The sequence below is a fragment of the Schistocerca nitens genome, chromosome 3 (genome assembly GCF_023898315.1).
Source record: "Schistocerca nitens isolate TAMUIC-IGC-003100 chromosome 3, iqSchNite1.1, whole genome shotgun sequence".
NCBI classification, from domain to species: Eukaryota; Metazoa; Arthropoda; class Insecta; order Orthoptera; family Acrididae; genus Schistocerca; species Schistocerca nitens.
This window is the reverse complement of record NC_064616.1, coordinates 840,875,426-840,895,966: the sequence shown is the minus strand read 5'-3', so window position 1 is coordinate 840,895,966 and position 20,541 is coordinate 840,875,426.

Sequence of the window (20,541 nt, the reverse complement as noted above, 5' to 3'; positions counted from 1 at the left end):
GCTACTAATGTGGCGGTAGCATATTTTCTGAACTCATTTTCATGGCTACTTGTATTTTTCTTTGCTGTTTATGCACTCGCAATCGTTGCACAGCGATAGGCACAGAGGGTGTCGCCATCCAGGCAGTTTCCAGCTAATCGCCACTATCTTCTGATCAGTCTCCACGCAAATGGCGTTCTTAAGCGCGAATCTATTTATGCTCCCCTGCAAGTTCCATCCGCCAATGATTAGGTCAGTCGTCAGAGACGGAGCTGATAACAGGAACTACTTCCTGCTTTCATAAAACAGATCGCTGATGGGCATCTTTCGGCCAACGGCAGATAAATGAGGGCGCACGGCAATATTCGGCCAGTTCATTGCCAGTAGCGGTCACCGACCATTTGCCGACACTATAACCAGCCGCTATCAACGAGTGATTGTCGGATACTAAATGCTGAGTGTAAAATGTTATTTATGATTAGAGCCTTAACAACAAACTTGTAGATGCAGTACCTAAGCCTAAACTATAGATTAGATGGTTCTGTTTCATTGTATTAGACTGGGCTGCAGGACTTTAACTACGGAGCGACGAATCATAAGCAGGCCGCTGTGGACGAGCGGCTCTAAGCGCTTTAGTCTGGAACCTCGCGACCGCTAAGGTCGCAGGTTCGCATCCTGCCTCGAACATGGATGTGTGTGATGTCCTTGGATTAGTTAGGTTTAATTAGTTCTAAGTACTAGGGGACTGATGACCTCAGATGTTAAGTCCCATAGTGCTCAGAGCCATTTGAACCATTTGACGAATCATATATCACTCAGACTTCAGTATTTCAGATTAAATTATTTCAGTAAAAGCTGTTTACTTGTTTATTATTGTGTGTACCATCTTATCTGTGTTCTAGTTAAACACCTTACGGCCAACAGGTAGCAGGTATGCAAGCAAGTTACCTTGTACAACTTTTTTCTGTGGTATGGTGTTCTCTTCCTGTTACCGTTTATGTTGGGTACTTGACTTATTTTGGTGAATACAGAATTTCTGGATATTATGCTCAGCACACAGTCACCCTTGATCACTAACACTCTCCAGTGCAGTATGTGAAACTAATGATTTCTCTGCTATGGTACTAACTCGTGTTAATATGAACGTTATCTAAGTTCAGCAGACAAACTGAGGACCCAAGTGACTAAGAAACGGTCGAGATAAGCAAAGTATTTGAAAATCGCGTTGCTTATACTATAGATTCCGCCCTTCCTGATCATGAGGCGAATCGACATTATACTACAATCGAATTTGTGTATGGTAATACGTTTCTAAATCTTGGAATTGTGTGTAGGCACGAAAGACATATACTGCATGTAGCTACAGACTGTTCATCTTTGTTTACATACGTACCTAAGATTGTACAGATATCTTTTTACTGAATTCCAATACGGTAACACTGCAGTATCAAAGAGTATAGGAAGAAATACTTTCCGAAAATATTTACCACTAACACCTGGTAGGATGTGTAGGCCACCTGCGACTTATCTGGGTTTAATTTGAAATCCAGGTTTTGTCCCCATCGTGATACTGCTCAAAGCTTGCCTGATACTACAAAAATGATATTCTCAGACATGGCACTCAGATATAGCTGTAATTCCTCAGAACGTACGTGATAGTTACAAATGTGTACTGTAGATGTTAGTTACTTTCATGTTCCATGGATAATTTGCACGATAAATCGTAATGGTGTGTGAATATATAAAGTTGTTAGTTAGTAATTCCTACCAACCACCTTTTACACATGACTAGAGTAGGAGGAGTTGTCATGGAGAAACTTTTTCAGTTGTTTTCAAATTTTACTTTGCTGTCTGTCAGACATTTTATATCACTGGATAAGTTACCAAAAATTTTTGTTGCAACACCGTACATTTCATTTTGGGCTAAAGACAACCTTTATGTGGAGTAATGAATGTCATTTTTCCTTCTGGTTCTATAATTATTCACTGTTACTTACGAACTGCAGTGAATTATTTATAGTAAACTTCATGAGGGAAAAAACGTACTCTGTAACAGTAGTCACAATGTCCCAGTCGCTAAACAGAGGTCTATAAAGTGATCGTGGATGAGCATCACGTATTATTCTTACAGTAAATTTTCGAACAATTGAGACTTTATTTCTTAAAGATGAATTACCCCAGAACATACCGTCATTTGACCATCGGACGGACTCCCGTATGGATGACATACTAATAAGGAACCCCCGGAATAGAGAAACAACTGAAAGCCGTGAAAGTAAATAAATCACCAGGTCGGGATAAAATCTCAATTCGATTTTAGAAAGAGTGCTCTACGGCAATGGCTCCTTACATAGTTTGCATTTAACGTAAATCTCTCGCACAGCGATTGGAAAAAAGCGCGGGTGACTCCAGTTTATAAAAAGGGTAAGAAAAAGGATCCACAAAATTACAGACAAACATCCCTAACATCAGTTTGCTGCGGAATCCTTGAACATATTCTCAGATCAAATATTGTAAACTTTCTTGACCCTGAGAAGCTTATGTCTACGAACCAGCTTGGTTTTAGAAAGGATCTCTCGTGCGAAACTCAGCTTGCCCTTTTGTCACATGATGTACTGCGAACTAAGGATGAAGGGCAACAGGCGGATTTCATATATCTAGTTTCCCATAAAGCATTTGACATGGTGCCTCATTGGAGGCTGTAAGCGAAGGTACGATAATATGGAATAAGGTCACAGATATGTGAGTCGCTAGAAGATTTATTAAGTAATAGAACCCAGTATGTTGTCCTCGACGGCTAATGTTCATCAAAGACAAAGGCATCATTAGGAATGCCCCAGGGCAGCTGTATACATAAAAGATCTGGCGGACAGGGTGGACAGCAGCCTTCGTTTGTTTGTTGATAACGTTGTCGTGTACGTTGAGGCGTCGAAGTCGAGTGACTGTAGAAAGATACAATACGACTTGGATAAAATTTCTAGTTGGTGTGATGAATGGCAGGTAGCTATAAAAGCGGAAAAATGTAAGTTAATGCGGATGAGTAGGATGAAACAACTTGTAATGTTTGGTATTACTAGTGCCCTGCTTGACACTGTCAAGTCGTTCAAATATCTGGGAGTAACGTTGCAAAGCGACATGCAGTGGAACGAGCATGTGAGAACTGTGGAAGGGAAGGCGAATGGTCGACTTCGGATTATTGGGAGAATTTTAGGAAAAAGTGGTTCACCTGTAAAGGAGACTGCATATATCACGCTGGTGCGACCTATTCTTGAGTGCTGCTCGATTGTTTGGGGCCGGCCGAAGTGGCCGTGCGGTTAAAGGCGCTGGAGTCTGGAACCGCAAGACCGCTACGGTCGCAGGTTCGAATCCTGCCTCGGGCATGGATGTTTGTGATGTCCTTAGGTTAGTTAGGTTTAACTAGTTCTAAGTTCTAGGGGACTAATGACCTCAGCAGTTGAGTCCCATAGTGCTCAGAGCCATTTGAACCATTTTTTTGATTGTTTGGGATCCGTTCCATGTCAGATTAAAGAAAGACTTCGAAGCAATTTAGAGGCGGGCTGTGAACATTGTTATCGATAGGTTCGAACAACACGTTAAGTGTTATAGAAATGCTTCGGTAACTCAAACGGGAATCTCTGGATGGAAGGCGACGTGCTTTTCGATGAACGCAACTGCTAAAATTTAGAGAACCGTCATTTGAAGCCGACTGCAGAACGATTCTAGAGCCGCCAACTTGCACTGCGCGTAAGTAACACGAAGACAAGATTCGAGAAATTAGTGCTCATACAGAGATGTACAGGCAGTCGTTTTCCCAAGCTCTGTTTGAGAGTGGAACAGGAAAGGAAATGGTTAGTAGTAGTATAGGGTGCCCTACGGCACGCACCGTACGGTGGCTTGCGTAGTATCTATGTAGATGTAGGTGTAGATGAACATTATTCCACATGACATTATTCAGTGAAAATATTTGAAATATATCAACTTCCTTATTTGTCTCTGTCCAAGATATGCAGTAATTGTAAATGCATATGACGCTGAACTAAGTCACTGTAGGATATCCAAAGCGCACTTTTTCCAGATTAAATACCCATCCAAGGACAATGTCCTTTCAACACAATTTATCATTTGTTCGTCATGTGGTACACCTTTCATCATCGTTGTACCCCCAGATGTGCAGAACTGAATATGTTGTATCTTTATAAAACTGAGGGTGAGACTATCGCAGAAAACCAGTGAATGATAATTTTAAGAACATTTAACCGTTCCTTCCGTTGCTGTATGAACGCTTGGACTGATTACAATGCTAGTGTCATCAACTAATTTTACTTTTTGTACAGAAGATGGAAGATCGTTTACATATATGAGAAACAATATTGGACCTAAGACTGAGCCTTGAGAAACCCTTTATGTGATCGCCAGAATATCATTCCTAGACTACATTGGTCAGATTACTAACTACAACATTCTGCGTTCTTTTGGTTAGATATGATATTACCCATTGATTGAATATATCGCAAATCCCATTAAACTTTAGTTTATCTAGGGAATACTGTGATTCACGAAGTCAAACGCCTTAGATAGATCGTAAAAAACACCAACCAGCGAAATTTTATTATTTAATGCTTGTAGAATTGGTAAGTGAACGTTTACATCTACATTTATACTCCACAAGCCACACAACGGTGTGTGGCGGAGGACACTTTACGTGCCACTGTCAATATCTCCCTTTCCTGTTCCAGTCGCATATGGTTCGCGGGAAGAACGACTCCCGGAAAGCCTCCGTGCGCGCTCGAATCTCTCTAATTTTACATTCGTGATCTCCTCGGGAGGTATAAGTAGGGGGAAGCAATATATACGAAACCTCATCCAGAAACGCTCCCTCTCGAAACCTGGACAGCAAGCTATACCATGATGCAGAGCGCCTCTCTTGCAGAGTCTGCCACTTGAGTTTGCTTAACATCTCCGTAACGCTATCGCGCTCACCAAATAACCCTGTGACGAAACGCGCCGCTCTTCTTTGGATCTTCTCTATCTCCTCCGTCAACCCGATCTGGTACGGATCCCACACTGATGAGCAATACTCAAGTATAGGTCGAACGAGCGTTTTGTAAGCCACCTCCTTTTTTGATGGACTACATTTCCTAAGAACTCTCCCAATGAATCTCAACCTGGCACCCACCTTACCAACAATTAATTTTATATGATCAATCCACTTCAGATCGTTCCGTACGCTTACTCCCAGATATTTTACAGAAGTAACTGCTACCAGTGTTTGTTCCGCTATCATATAATCATACAATAAAGGATCCTTCTTTCTATGTATTCGCAATACATTACATTTGTCTATGTTAAGGGTCAGTTGCCACTCCCTGCACCAAGTGCCTATCCGCTGCAGATCTTCCAGCATTTCGTTGCAATTTTCTAATGGTGCAACTTCTCTGTATACTACAGCATCATCTGCGAAAAGCCGCATGGAATTTCCGACACTATCTACTAGGTCATTTATATATATTGTGAAAAGTAATGGTCCCATAACACTCCCCTGTGGCAGGCCAGAGGTTACTTTTACGTCTGTAGACGTCTCTTCATTGAGAACAACAGGCTGTGTTCTGTTTGCTAAAACTCTTCAATCCAGCCACACAGCTGGTATGACATTCCGTAGGCTCTTACTTTGTTTATCAGGCGATAGTGCGGAACTGTATCGAACGCCTTCCGTAAGTCAAGGAAAATGGCATCTACTTGGGAGCCTGTATCTAATATTTTATGGGTCTCATGAACAAATAAAGCGAGTTGGGTCTCACACGATCGCTGTTTCCGGAATCCATGTTGATTCCTACTCAGTAGATTCTGGATTTCCAGAAATGACATGATACGCGAGCAGAAAACATGTTCTAAAATTCTACAACAGGTCGATATCAGAGATACAGGCCTATAGTTTTGCGAATCTGCTCGACGACCCTTCTTGAAAACTAGAACTACCTGTGCTCTTTTCCAATCATTTGGAAACTTCCGTTCCTCTAGAGTCTTGCGGTACAAGGCTGTTAGAAGGGGGGCAAGTTCTTTCGCGTACTCTGTGTAGAATCGAATTGGTATCCCGTCAGGTCCAGTGGACTTTCCTCTGTTGAGTGATTTCCGTTGCTTTTCTATTCCTTGGACACTTATTTCGATGTCAGCCACTTTTTCGTTCGTGCGAGGATTTAGAGAAGGAACTGCAGTGCGGTCTTCCTCCGTGAAACAGCTTTGGAAAAAGGTGTTTAGTATTTCAGCTTTACGCGTGTCATCCTCTGTTTCAGTGCCATTATCATCCCAGAGTGTCTGGATATGCTGTTTCGATCCACTTACTGATTTAACGTAGGACCAGAACTTCCTAGAATTTTCTGTCAAGTCGGTACATAGAATTTTACTTTCGAATTCACTAAAACGCTTCACGCATAGCCCTCCTTACGCTAACTTTGACATCGTTTAGCTTCTGTTTGTCTGAGAGGTTTTGGCTGCGTTTAAATTTGCAGTGAAGCTCCCTTTGCTTTCACAGTAGTTTCCTAACTTTGTTGTTGAACCACGGTGGGTTTTTCCCGTCCCTCACAGTTTTACTCGGCACGTACCTGTCTAAAACGCATTTTACGATTGCCTTGAACTTTTTCCATAATCACTCAACATTGTCAGTGTCGGAACAGAAATTTTCGTTTTGATCTGTTAGATAGTCTGAAATCTGCCTCCTATTACTCTTGCTAAACAGATACAGCTTCCTCCCTTTTTTTATATTCCTATTTACTTCCATATTCAGGGATGCTGCAACGGCCTTATGATCACTGATTCCCTGTTCTGCGCTTACAGAGTCGAAAAGTTCGGGTCTGTTTGTTATCAGTAGGTCCAAGATGTTATCTCCACGAGTCGGTTCTGTGTTTACTTGCTCGAGGTAATTTTCGGATACTGCATTCAGTATAATGTCACTCGATATTCTGTCCCTACCACCCGTCCTAAACATCTGAGTGTCCTAGCCCATATCTGGTAAATTGAAATCCCCACCTAAGACTACAACATGCTGAGGAAATTTATGTGAAATGTACTCCAGATTTTGTCTCAATTGTTCTGCCACTAATGCTGCTCAGTCGGGAGGTTGGTAAAAGGAGCCAATTATTAACCTAGCTCGGTTGTTGAGTATAACCTCCACCCATAATAATTCACAGGAACTATTCACTTCTATTTCACTACAGGATAAACTACTACTAACAGTGACAAACACGCCACCAGCGGTTGCATGCAATCTATCCTTTCTAAACACCGTCTGTGCCCTTGTAAAAATTTCGGCAGTATTTATCTCTGGCTTCAGCCAACTTTCCGTACCTATAACGATTTCAGCTTCGGTGCTTTCTATCAGCGCTTGAAGTTCCGGTACTATACCAACGCGGCTTCGACAGTTTACAATTACAATACCGATTGCTGCTTGGTCCCCGCATGTCCTGACTTTGCCCCGCACCCTTGCCCCGCACCCTTGCCCTTCTGTACTTTCCCGAGGCCATTTAACCTAAAAAACCGCCCAGTCCAAGCCACACAACCCCTGCTACCCGTGTAGCCGCCTGCTGTGTGTAGTGGACACCTGACCTAGCCAGCGGAACCCGAAACCCCACCACCCTACGGCGCAAATCGAGGAATCTGCAGCCCACACGGTCGCAGAACTGTCTCAGCCTCTGATTCAGACCCTCCATTCGGCTCTGTACCAAAGGTCCACAGTCAGTCCTGTCGACGATGCAGCAGATGGTGAGCTCTACTTTCATCCCACTAGCGAGACTGGCAGTCATAACCAAATCAGATAGCCACCGGAAGCCAGAGAGGACTTCCTCTGATCCATAGCGAAACACATAACTGGTGCCGACATGAGCGACCACCAACAGATGGGTGCACCCTGTACCCTTCATGGCATCCGGAAGGACACTTTCCACATCTGGAATGACTCCCCCTGGTATGCACACGGAGTGCACATTGGTTTTCTTCCCCTCCCTTCCAGCCATATCCCTTAGGGGCCCCATTACACGCCTGACGTTGGAGCTCCTAACTACCAGTAAGCCCATCCTCTGCGACTGCCCAGATCTTGCAGACTGAGGGGCAACCTCTGGAACAGGACAAGCAGCCATGTCCGGCCAAATATCAGTATCAGCCAGAGATAGAGCCTGAAACTGGTTCATCAGACAAACTGGAGATGCCCACCGTTCAGCTCTCTGGAATGGCTTTCGCCACCTGACACACCTCGAGACGACTTCCCACTCTACCACGGGTGAGGGATCAGCCTCAGTGTTGACAGTATCCCAGGCAGCCATAGCCGTAGTCTGATCGGGGAATGCATGGGTCGAGCTGGCTGTCCCCGACAACCCCCTTCCAGACCCCCACAGTGATGCCCATTGGCAACAGCCTCAAGCTTTGTGATCGAAGCAAACACTGCCTGAAGCTGGGAGCGAAGGGATGCCAACTCAGCCCGCATCCGAACACAGCACTCGCGGTCCGTGTCCATGCTAAATACCGTTGTGCAAAGAACGTCTGAACTAATCTACAGAAGTGTTGAGTGGTACTTAAGTAAATAAATTAGTGAAATCAAAGTGAACTAGAAATTAGAAGATAAATGAAAAACTTGGTTTAGTTTAGAGGGTTACATACTCGCAAACAGCGGGCCGAACAGCAGAACAGAAGAGACAATGACCGTGAAGTCAGCAAGTTCCATATAAGCAGGCGCTGTCGATTCAGCCGTCAGGGCATCGCCCGACTGGCTCACGTGTTTCTCAGTTGTCGTATATGAGCAAAGGCCCTCGCCTACATCCCAAGAGCCAATGAACGACGTAAAGAAGATTCTTCGAGAAGCTATTCAACGTGACAGAAGAGGCAATACCCGGCTCACGTGTTTCTCAGTCGTCACATGGGATCAAAAGCCCTCGCCTACATTCCAAGAGCCAATGACCGACGTTAAGAAGATTCTTCGAGGAGCTTCTCAACGTCACAGAAGAGGCAATGACCGTGAGGTTGTTCACCTCCAGTAAACTGAAGTGAATAAATACGCGAGTCGCAGTGGGCCAGACAGAGGATGAAGACGGAGGGAGACGGAGACGGAGACAGAGACGAAGAAGACGAAGAAGTAGCAGTAGTTTTCAGTCAGTTTCGGTGCTGAAGACCATCATGCAAGAAGAGTCTACATCATGCACAGACGCATCAAGTCCGCCGCTGTAATGGAATAGCAAGCAGCAGCCGCGGCGCCAGAAGACAGAAGTTAAAAGGTATTTGAAGTCTGGTTTTTACATACCCGGGTGACTCGTGAGGACGGGAAGGAGACGGCCTCACATCAGTAGTCACCTGTGAGCTGGGATGAAGACCTGACAGCCGAAGACTGGCAAGCGGGAGTCCGTGGTTCGAGTCCGCCACACTGGCCTTCCCCCACCGCGCCGCTCCGCTGGCCGACGCAGAACACACGCGGCCGCTTAGAGAAGAGAAACACGGGGACGCGACACCCAAGGTATCATCCGATGCACGATTTCGCTCGCAATAATTAAACGGGCCACCTCGCGCTGCGCGTCTCCAGTCAACTGGGCGAGACGGCGACACGAGATACACACCGCTACGCGTAATCGGACGCCGCCGCCGCCGCCGCCGCCGCCGCTGCCGCAGCAGAAGGCTTCACAAACGACACAGCTGCCGCTCTCCGAACCAGAACATCCCGTAAGATACAGTTGTACAAATCTTCAATAAAAGTTATCTTTTGTAAAAATGATGTTTCATTCGACTTCATACCCGAGCCAAGGAAGAACCCACCCTGCCCACATGTTGTTAAGAGGGAAAAGTTAATTTATTTAATATTTTCACCCTGACAGAATGCTTTAGAATGCTCATCCTGACAATTGACTTGCATCAAAAGAGAAAACCCAGTTACATTTAGTGACAGAAGTGTCACATTTAGTAACACAACTGTTACATTTGGTGTCAGAGAAAAAACCCTTGGCTCAATATGAGGTGTGAATGACAGTCACTGAAGGTTCACAGTTAGTATTGTTTAATGTGTGAAAGGATAGAGGTTTGCACAGCAGTCGTAATATTTTCTTTATTTAGAAGTGTATTTTCTCTCATGATTTTAAGAGTTTTGTCGAAAATATTTAAACATCTTTTGAATTCAGTGTGGTAATATTGTGTAACTACTAGTTTGTAATATGATGACACGAAATCGTACAAAGTCAGAGTCAGCACCACAAGCGGTTTCTACTGATGAAGGAAGCTATTCAGATCTTAATCAGATAGCAGAGCTTAAAAATGATAATAATATATTGTTTAAACAGTTGAGTGAGGTTAGGCAAACCAGTTCAATCCCTCCCACCCTAGATTCCTCAGCAGCAGCCTTAGTAACTCCTTTTTCAGGTAAACCTGGCGAGGACATAACAGCCTTTTTTGATGATTTAGTAGCAGCTGCAAAGTTAGGATCATGGTCAGATGAACAGCTCTTACAAATGACAAAGTTAAGATTGCTAGGAGAGGCTAAAGCACACGTATTATATCATGAAGAATTGCGGAATGCTCCAACATTTGAGAAATTGAAGAAAGGATTGCTTAAACGTTTTCAAAAACAGAACAGCTTTAGATTTTATAGGGAACAATTAAACACTATCACTCAGAGGCAAAACGAGTCGTTAGAAAGTTTTGTAGATAGGATTAGAAAAGTTAATATTAACACCTATCAGTTGACAACTAGTGATGAAGCAAATAAAGTTGTTTTACAAGAGGCAGAAAATAGAGCTCTGGATACATTTTTACGTGGGTTACCTCCTGAAACGTCCCGTCGTGTCAGGGCAGAGTTTCCTAAAAATTTAGCGGAAGCTGTATCTGTGGCGACAGCTTTCGAAGAAATAGACATTGCCACCAGATACAAGGAGAAGCGAAATGTATTTTCAGCACGAGTACGATGTTTTAGGTGCGATCGACAGGGACATATAGCAAAAAACTGCAGACAACCTCAATGCACTAATTGTCAAAGAATAGGTCACACATTCAAGGAATGCAGGTCTAAGAAAGTGTTTGGAAATAGAAATCAGTTAAACTCAAACGGAAATGCCGGAGCCGCCGCCAGGCGTTCCCAATAAAATTTCATGCCATTAAGGCGAATGTGAAGGCGGAATGCTGGTTATCTGCTACCATACAGGATAAAGAGGCAAGGATACTAGTGGATACAGGTGCAAACGTATCAATAGTAAGCAATGAATGTATTGGAGAAAAGAAATATGACCCTCCAAGGTATAGATTGAGTGGAGTAGGAGGAGGTACAGTGAAGTCATTAGGATGTACATCACTGATTTTCTATATTCGCGGTGTACAATTTCAAGAAGATTTAGAATTGGTAACAAAAGTAACTGACGGGTACGACGCGATCCTAGGACTGGATTTCCTGAATAAACATCACGCTAAAATCGACCTCAGACAGCAAACTGTAGAACTTAGCGAAATAGTGTTTCAGCTAGGTGACACCGCTGCAAAGGGCCCTCTGCCGCAAGATTTCCCTAACCGGAAGGCGAAATCAACTATACTGCGTGCAACGTCCTTGAAGGTTGATTCGCCGGATCAGATACCATCTGGCTCAGGAAAACTTTTCTGGATGACCGTTGACCCCGAAGTACCTACAGATACAGTGTGTCTAATAGAGCCTTTAGAGGAAAATGAGGAATTAGATGTATCACATTGTTTTGTACGTAGGAGTGTTGTACGGGTTCAAGACGTTGAGGGAGAAAGAAAAATACCGGTATATATTGACAATTTCGGAGTGGAGGACAAAGAGTTGCATAAGGGAATATTAGTAGCTACAGTCAGTACTTTTGAAGAAGAAGATTTCATTTGGTCAGATATTAATGATGGTCAGAAACCAGACGCCTATAAAACCGCATTACGCCAGAAGATTCAGCATTTGCAAGGAAAGGCTAGAGACACGATAGAAGCAGTTTTAGTTGAGTTTCAAGATTTATTTAATGCAGAAGGTCCACTGCCAGCAACAGATATCACACAGCATAGGATCCCAACAGGAAATAGCCCCCCAGTTTATAGGAAGCCTTATAGAGTTGCGCATCACTTACAGCCAGTACTGGATGAATTTATAGAACAGCATCTAAAAGATGGAATTATAGAATATTCTGATTCGCCTTATAATTCAAATATCGTAATTATTCCAAAGAAGTCTCCCGACGGTACGAAACGATATAGATTTTGTTGTGACTACAGACACCTTAACAAACAAACTATCTCAGATGTTTATCCTCTTCCAAACATTACACATATCATTGACAGTTTGGGTAACAGTAAATACTTTTCAACAATCGATCTACGTAGCGGATATCATCAATTAGAAGTTGCTCCTGAAGATAGGCATAAAACAGCATTTTCTACCCCTGGAGGCCATTGGCAATTTAAAAGAATGCCTTTCGGTTTGAAAAATGCACCAGCAACTTTTCAAAGACTACTCGATGGAGTATTGCGAGGACTCAAAACTCAGCAATGTTGTGTATATCTAGACGATATTATTGTATTCTCCAAAGACATTAATGAACATGCTGTGCGTCTTCGTAATGTTTTTCAGAGACTTAGAAAAGCTAAATTAACATTAAACATGGAAAAATGTAGTTTTGCATTGACAGAGGTTACATACCTTGGGCATGTCATTAGTGAAAAAGGAATTAAAACAGATCCTCGATTAATTTCGGCAGTTAAGGACTTCCCAACACCACAACGCGTTAAGGAAGTACAAAGTTTCATTGGTCTCGCATTGTACTACCGGAAATATGTTCAAAATTTCGCTGAAATTGCCCGACCTTTAACCCAATTATTGAAAAAGGGTGCAAAATTTCATTGGTCTGAAGATTGTGAATCAGCATTTCAAACCCTTAAAGATAAGTTAACACACAGTCCAGTATTAGCCTACCCAGATTATAATAAAGAATTTATTTTATCCTGTGATGCAAGTGGTCATTCAGTAGGAGTTGTTTTGAGTCAGAATATTAATGGCCTATGCTTCGAGACAACTAACAACGGCAGAAAGAAATTATTCCACAACGGAGAAAGAATTGTTAAGTGTTATTTATGGTATCAAATACTTTAAATGCTACTTGTATGGTAGGAAATTCAAGGTCACTACAGACCACGCAGCTTTAAAATGGTTGCTTGGATTAAAGGATCCATCTAGTCGTCTCACCCGTTGGGCCCTATGTCTTTCCGAAATGGATTTCGAAGTTATCCATAAACCAGGGAAAAAACACACGAATGCAGATTGCCTAAGTCGGAAAATAGCACTTTTGGAAGCAACAGGCCGAGATACTGAGGACTGGAGAAAGGCACAAGATGAGGATACAGAATGCAAAAAATACGCAACTCAAAAACAATTTTGCTTTGAAGATGGTGTATTATGCCGTAAAACAAAACTTGGACCGCGAATTGTTGTTCCCCAACACCTTAGACAAGAAATAATGGCAGAGGCCCATGATCATATCCTTGCAGGACACGGTGGACAGCGGACAACCGAAAGACGTGTAGCAGAGCGATTTTGGTGGCAAACCAGAAAGCAGGATGTTGCGCAGTACGTTCGTAATTGCATTGCGTGCGCACAACGAGCTGAACTTTCTCGTTCAAAAATACCCTTACAGAGGCTCCCCGAGGCTTCATGTCCATTTCAAATCTGTGGACTGGATCTCTACGGGCCATTTCATAAAAACACCTGCTGGTAATAAGTATGTCCTTACAATTATAGATCACTTTTCACGCTATCTAGCTATGGTGAGTCTCCCAGATCAGCAAGCAAATACAGTTGCCCAAGCTTTAGTTAACAACTGGATACTTAAATTTGGCGTACCTGAAGCTATTATCACAGATCAGGGATCTAATTTTATGTCTGAATTAATGAAACAGCTATGCCACTTACTAAAAATACGTAAATTACACACAACTCCGTTACACCCTCAGTGCAATGGACGCACAGAAAGAGTTCATCGGACAATTGGCAAGATGCTTAGTTATTATATTAACAAACAACATTCTAATTGGGATACGTATTTACCAATAATCGTGTCGGTATACAACGCCAAAACGCATGAAGCAACTGGCATGTCACCTTATGAAGTGGTCTATGGCAGAAAAATGGCGTCCCCTTTTGATGTAATCAGGCAGAAAAACGGAAAAGTCGGAGAAACAGTAAGAGATTTCAGTCGAATGATGAAGGATGTATGGAAAAAGGTTCAAAAATCTAATACAAAGGCTTTGGAACGACAGGAAAGATTAGGTAATACCCAAGCTAAATATCCAAATTACAAAATCGGTCAGTGGTTAAGCTTTCAACTCCTTACATTGCGAAAGGAAAAACGAAGAAATTTGTAACAAACTACAGAGGTCCTTAACAAATTATTGAGGTCACGTCACCAGTCAACGTTAAATTGCAACTGCCCACCCGAACTACTATTGTCCATGCAAGTCGGTTAAAACCTTTTAAGGGCGCTCCAGATGTAATTCCTTCAACAATAGTGTCTGCTTTTCCGAAGGGTGGAGGAAGTTCCCGTAAAGTAAAAAGAGTGGCCACGCCAGCACAACATACAGACATGGCACCATACAATCTTCGACCAAGAGTGCGAATGTCCCAGTTGAATCTTAGTAGACTGTAGTATACATATGTAAATAATTAATAAATGATAATGGTTTATTTTTTAAGAAAGAAAAAATGTTGAACGTAGAAACAGGTAGATCTTGTAGTTAACAATGTATTCCTTCTTTTCTTTGTTTTTGTTTTTACTAGGCTGGTAGGTCCATAAACATGTTTGCTTTTTTCAGAAAACGCCATGGAAGCATTTCCTACATAAAACCTGTCCTACCTCAATGATTCCCTTGACAGTTCCCTTTTGAAGTCATTAGATATGTTCATAAACTCGCAGCAAGGCAAAATTGATGCCAATTTTATGATGAAACATGTCTTAAAATTAAAAGGTGAACACAAAACTAAAATTATAATGCTAGGAACGGGTATATCTGGAACCTTTGTGTTGGTGTTTCTGCTTTGTACAGTTTTCTTTTATTTAAGACGAAAAAATAAGCCAAATAATAATATACCACTTCATCAAATCCCTGTTAACTGGATACCACACTCTTAACTGGTGTACTTCAGTAGTTACGTTTGAGCATTAGTGTATTAATTTTGTTTATTGTACTTCACTCTTTACTAAACAGTCTTATGTTAAAGTAAACAATACTGTAGAATAAATATTCTTGCATTCATATAGGGTTGATTAAACAGGTGTTGCTATGTAACTTTCTAAGTGAATAATCTATTTTTGTTTATTCATTGTCATTAAGGTTTGTTACACTTATTACAACCATTTAAGTAAGAACTATGTGATTCATGACCGTACAGTGCTTTTGTAAAGTGATAGAGTATTTTCATATACTTAATGTGAAGCGTGTGTAATCTTCTAAGTCGAGAGTTTTCATTGCTTGTGCTTTTGCCGTGTGAAGACTGGAGGAATGCTGAGTAGTAAATTCGAGGGCGAATTTCTCCGAAGGGTGGAGGAATGTTGAGTGGTACTTAAGTAAATAAATTAGTGAAATCAAAGTGAACTAGAAATTAGAATATAAATGAAAAACTTGGTTTAGTTTAGAGGGTTACATACTCGCAAACAGTGGGCCGAACAGCGGAACAGAAGAGACAATGACCGTGAAGTCAGCAAGTTCCACATAAGCAGGCGCTGTCGATTCAGCCGTCAGGGCATCGCCCGACCGGCTCACGTGTTTCTCAGTTGTCGTATATGAGCAAAGGCCCTCGCCTACATCCCAAGAGCCAATGAACGACGTAAAGAAGATTCTTCGAGAAGCTATTCAACGTGACAGAAGAGGCAATACCCGGCTCACGTGTTTCTCAGTCGTCACATGGGATCAAAAGCCCTCGCCTACATTCCAAGAGCCAATGACCGACGTTAAGAAGATTCTTCGAGGAGCTTCTCAACGTCACAGAAGAGGCAATGACCGTGAAGTTGTTCACCTCCAGTAAACTGAAGTGAATAAATACGCGAGTCGCAGTGGGCCAGACAGAGGATGAAGACGGAGGGAGACGGAGACTGAGACAGAGACGAAGAAGACGAAGAAGTAGCAGTAGTTTTCAGTCAGTTTCGGTGCTGAAGACCATCATGCAAGAAGAGTCTACATCATGCACAGACGCATCAAGTCCGCCACTGTAATGGAATAGCAAGCAGCAGCCGCGGCGCCAGAAGACAGAAGTTAAAAGGTATTTGAAGTCTGGTTTTTACATACCCAGGTGACTCGTGAGGACGGGAAGGAGACGGCCTCACATCAGTAGTCACCTGTGAGCTGGGATGAAGACCTGACAGCCGAAGACTGGCAAGCGGGAGTCCGTGGTTCGAGTCCGCTACACTGGCCTTCCCCCACCGCGCCGCTCCGCTGGCCGACGCAGAACACACGCGGCCGCTTAGAGAAGAGAAACACGGGGACGCGACACCCAAGGTATCATCCGATGCACGATTTCGCTCGCAATAATTAAACGGGCCACCTTGCGCTGCGCGTCTCCAGTCAACTGGGCGAGACGGCGACACGAGATACACACCGCTACGCGTAATCAGACGCCACCGCCGCCGCCGCCGCCGCTGCCGCAGCAGAAGACTTCACAAACGACACAGCTCTCCGAACCAGAACATCCCGTAAGATACAGCTGTACAAATCTTCAATAAAAGTTATCTTATGTAAAAATGATGTTTCATTCGACCTCATACCCGAGCCAAGGAAGAACCCACCCTGCCCACATGTTGTTAAGAGGGAAAAGTTAATTTATTTAATATTTTCACCCTGACAGAATGCTTTAGAATGCTCATCCTGACAATTGACTTGCATCAAAAGAGAAAACCCAGTTACATTTAGTGACAGAAGTGTCACATTTAGTAACACAACTGTTACAGAAGGCACAAACAATTCGACACATAATTTAAGCGGTTATTAAAATACAAGACTGCCTAGTAAATGCAGTAATGCTGCTACTTCCGCACTGCTGACACAGTGCTCGGTGGTAGAAGGCTAACTGTACTGTCAGTAACGTACAAAGACTAATTGAAAGAAATAAACAAATTACATACGACAACGCGACTTTACACGTCACAGATATTAAAATGCAAATCTGTCCCTGCTAATTACGAAACTACACAATGATTTGACGGATTTAACTAAACAAGTGCGCTAAGAACACTCAAAATGGCAGTAGCAGCAGAGCGACTCTTCGCGAATCAAAACTTGAATTTTCTGAGGATATTATTGTTGCCCAAGTGAGATACGATACTAGAATACATTACCTTCTCAAAAATCTTAGAAACTCATGTCAGCAGTGAAACAGGTCTGTAGTTATTGACATCTCTCCTATCACGTTTCTTATAAAGAGGCTCGACAACGACATATTTAAGTCTTTCAAATGAGTTTTTATTTTTGAGAGAATATACAATTTTCTTAATTTCAGACGGAGATAAAGTTGTGAAACATTCATATGTCTGAAATTTTATGAGCGTTGCCTTTTCAACATACGGCTGTGATTTTTCTCTGGAACTGTTTGTTCTTGTATTTCCTATTACATTTTAGAAATAATTATTAAGTACACTCCTGGAAATTGAAATAAGAACACCGTGAATTCATTGTCCCAGGAAGGGGAAACTTTATTGACACATTCCTGGGGTCAGATACATCACATGATCACACTGACAGAACCACAGGCACATAGACACAGGCAACAGAGCATGCACAATGTCGGCACTAGTACAGTGTATATCCACCTTTCGCAGCAATGCAGGCTGCTATTCTCCCATGGAGACGATCGTAGAGATGCTGGATGTTGGGGCGTGAGCGGAAGACGGCCTAACGGTGTGCGGGACCGTAGCCCAGCTTCATGGAGACGGTTGCGAATGGTCCTCGCCGATACCCCAGGAGCAACAGTGTCCCTAATTTGCTGGGAAGTGGCGGTGCGGTCCCCTACGGCACTGCGTAGGATCCTACGGTCTTGGCGTGCATCCGTGCGTCGCTGCGGTCCGGTCCCAGGTCGACGGGCACGTGCACCTTCCGCCGACCACTGGCGACAACATCGATGTACTGTGGAGACCTCACGCCCCACGTGTTGAGCAATTCGGCGGTACGTTCACCCGGCCTCCCGCATGCCCACTATGCGCCCTCGCTCAAAGTCCGTCAACTGCACATACGGTTCACGTCCACGCTGTCGCGGCATGCTACCAGTGTTAAAGACTGCGATGGAGCTCCGTATGCCACGGCAAACTGGCTGACACTGACGGCGGCGGTGCACAAATGCTGCGCAGCTAGCGCCATTCGACGGCCAACACCGCGGTTCCTGGTGTGTCCGCTGTGCCATGCGTGTGATCATTGCTTGTACAGCCCTCTCGCAGTGTCCGGAGCAAGTATGGTGGGTCTGACACACCGGTGTCAATGTGTTTTTTTTTTTCCATTTACAGGAGTGTACATTTACTACCTGTGACTCATCATTTATAGCCCCTCCATGCCGTTCAGTAGTGAAGCTTTCCTGTTCTGTGGCTGGCTGTTCTGTCTCTCGTCTCACTACCTTCGATATAGCCTGAATTCTGTTGTTGGAATTACAAATTTGTAAAAGTATGTACATGTTCTTTGATTTTTCTCGGTAGTTATTGACAGTTTATGTAGTGCGCAACTATTGGAAATACTCCACTTGTTCTTTCGAACAGACACATTTGGCTTTTCCTTTCACTCTTTAATGTCCTTTCTGATTAGCTTTGGTGTAAAGCTATTTCCAAATAATGATATGAATTTACTATGGAACAGATGAATTTCTGCGTCAGGGTTTTGGTGTATTAAATATTTCATCCCAGGTCACCTCATATAAACTATTCTTAAAATAATTTGTCCTGGAGTCTTTAATTATTATGATTTCCACTGAGAAGTATCCATACTGTAAGTCATTATCTTCTAGCTGTGCATCATGATAAGGGCCAGCAGTTGTTGCTCGGTAAACAGTTATTTTATTGCTTTGATCCTCACAGAAGGAAGCATTACCAATTAGGTTTCTACTGTCTTTATCCATCTGTGTGTGAAAGTTAATTACTGAGTTTAGATTGTAGAAACCAAATAACGTTCCTACATCATCTTTTCTATTAGAATTCTTTATAAAATCTACACTGAAGTCACAGCGGGCTATTAACTGCTTGCTGCTGCCTAACAGACAGCAAAGTAAGAAATCAAGATTCCTTATAAACATAGATCTTTTAGTAGGTGGCTGTCTACATCTCTTAGATATTTTGAAAAAAAAAACAGCTGTACAATTATGTGTTTATTCTCTATTGGTTTCGATTATTACAGTCATCTTCACAGGAGAAAAACAGTTTACATCAATGGATCAAAAATACATTTTTGTTAAATATGACCCTACCAAATGTAGAACACAAATAACTGTCATAATAGTCCGTCTGGATACAGGGTACTTTCCCAGCTCAATATTATGTAAAAATCAGCACTTATTCTTTCAGGCACTGTTTATAATGTATATGTTTTACAGATTTCTTGTTCATACCAGGTACTGTAGCACACTTTCTAAACAAATTATAAGTATTTCGAATATTCTTCAACATGCTTAGGGTCACTAAAAAATTATAAAGAAACTGATGCATTTTTTTTCCAAAACGTTTACTCAGATTGTGGTACCATTTAATCCAATGTTATACATTTGAAGGAGACCACATTTTACCAGATATGCATGACATGATGGCTGAGGTACTAGACCTATTTATTCCACCTGTTATGTATATTACAAGGATAAAAAATATCACATCTTACATTTTAATTTTTCTAATTTTCCCAATAAAATTTTATTTCTTCTATAATTTCACTCTCCATACCTTCACTGTAACCATCATAATTCTTAGAACACTGATGCTCAATATGTCCTTTAGTGTTACCGTGGCAGGTGTGACAGTACTTAGATAAGCACTCAACATCAACAACTTTTCCATTCTCCAAAGAAGTAATACTTACAACACCATTCAAGGAACGATGTCCTCGACGTTGCCATGTCCCATCAAGCGCAACAGCAATGTCCCTGCTTCCATTAATATTTACAGTTTCTTCTACCGCACGTTTCATCGATGCTTTAGACACAACCGTCAAGGCACCTAAAAGTATTTTTATGCACTTGCTGAACCCATTGGGAGGAGGAGGAAGGTCCATCAAACCACAAAACGTTTGAGCAGCCTTTTTTACCTTTTCCTATTACACGCATTGCATGCATTTACTTCAAATTCACATCATGTGAATTATGCACAATGTTCGAAGTCATTTTCGAGTTAGATTTATTGCAGGATCTACACAGAACAACTTAATTTTACGCAGAACCCTTCCTGCTACTTTGTTGTTCAGTTGTTTCCAGACAGCCTACACCATCACATTGTTTACATTTCGCCACTTCCTTTATCAAAGAAGATAGGATGCCCACATCAACAAATCAACAAATCCACTACAAACAGCGTCATTGTTAACATAAAAATGTGAATCAGC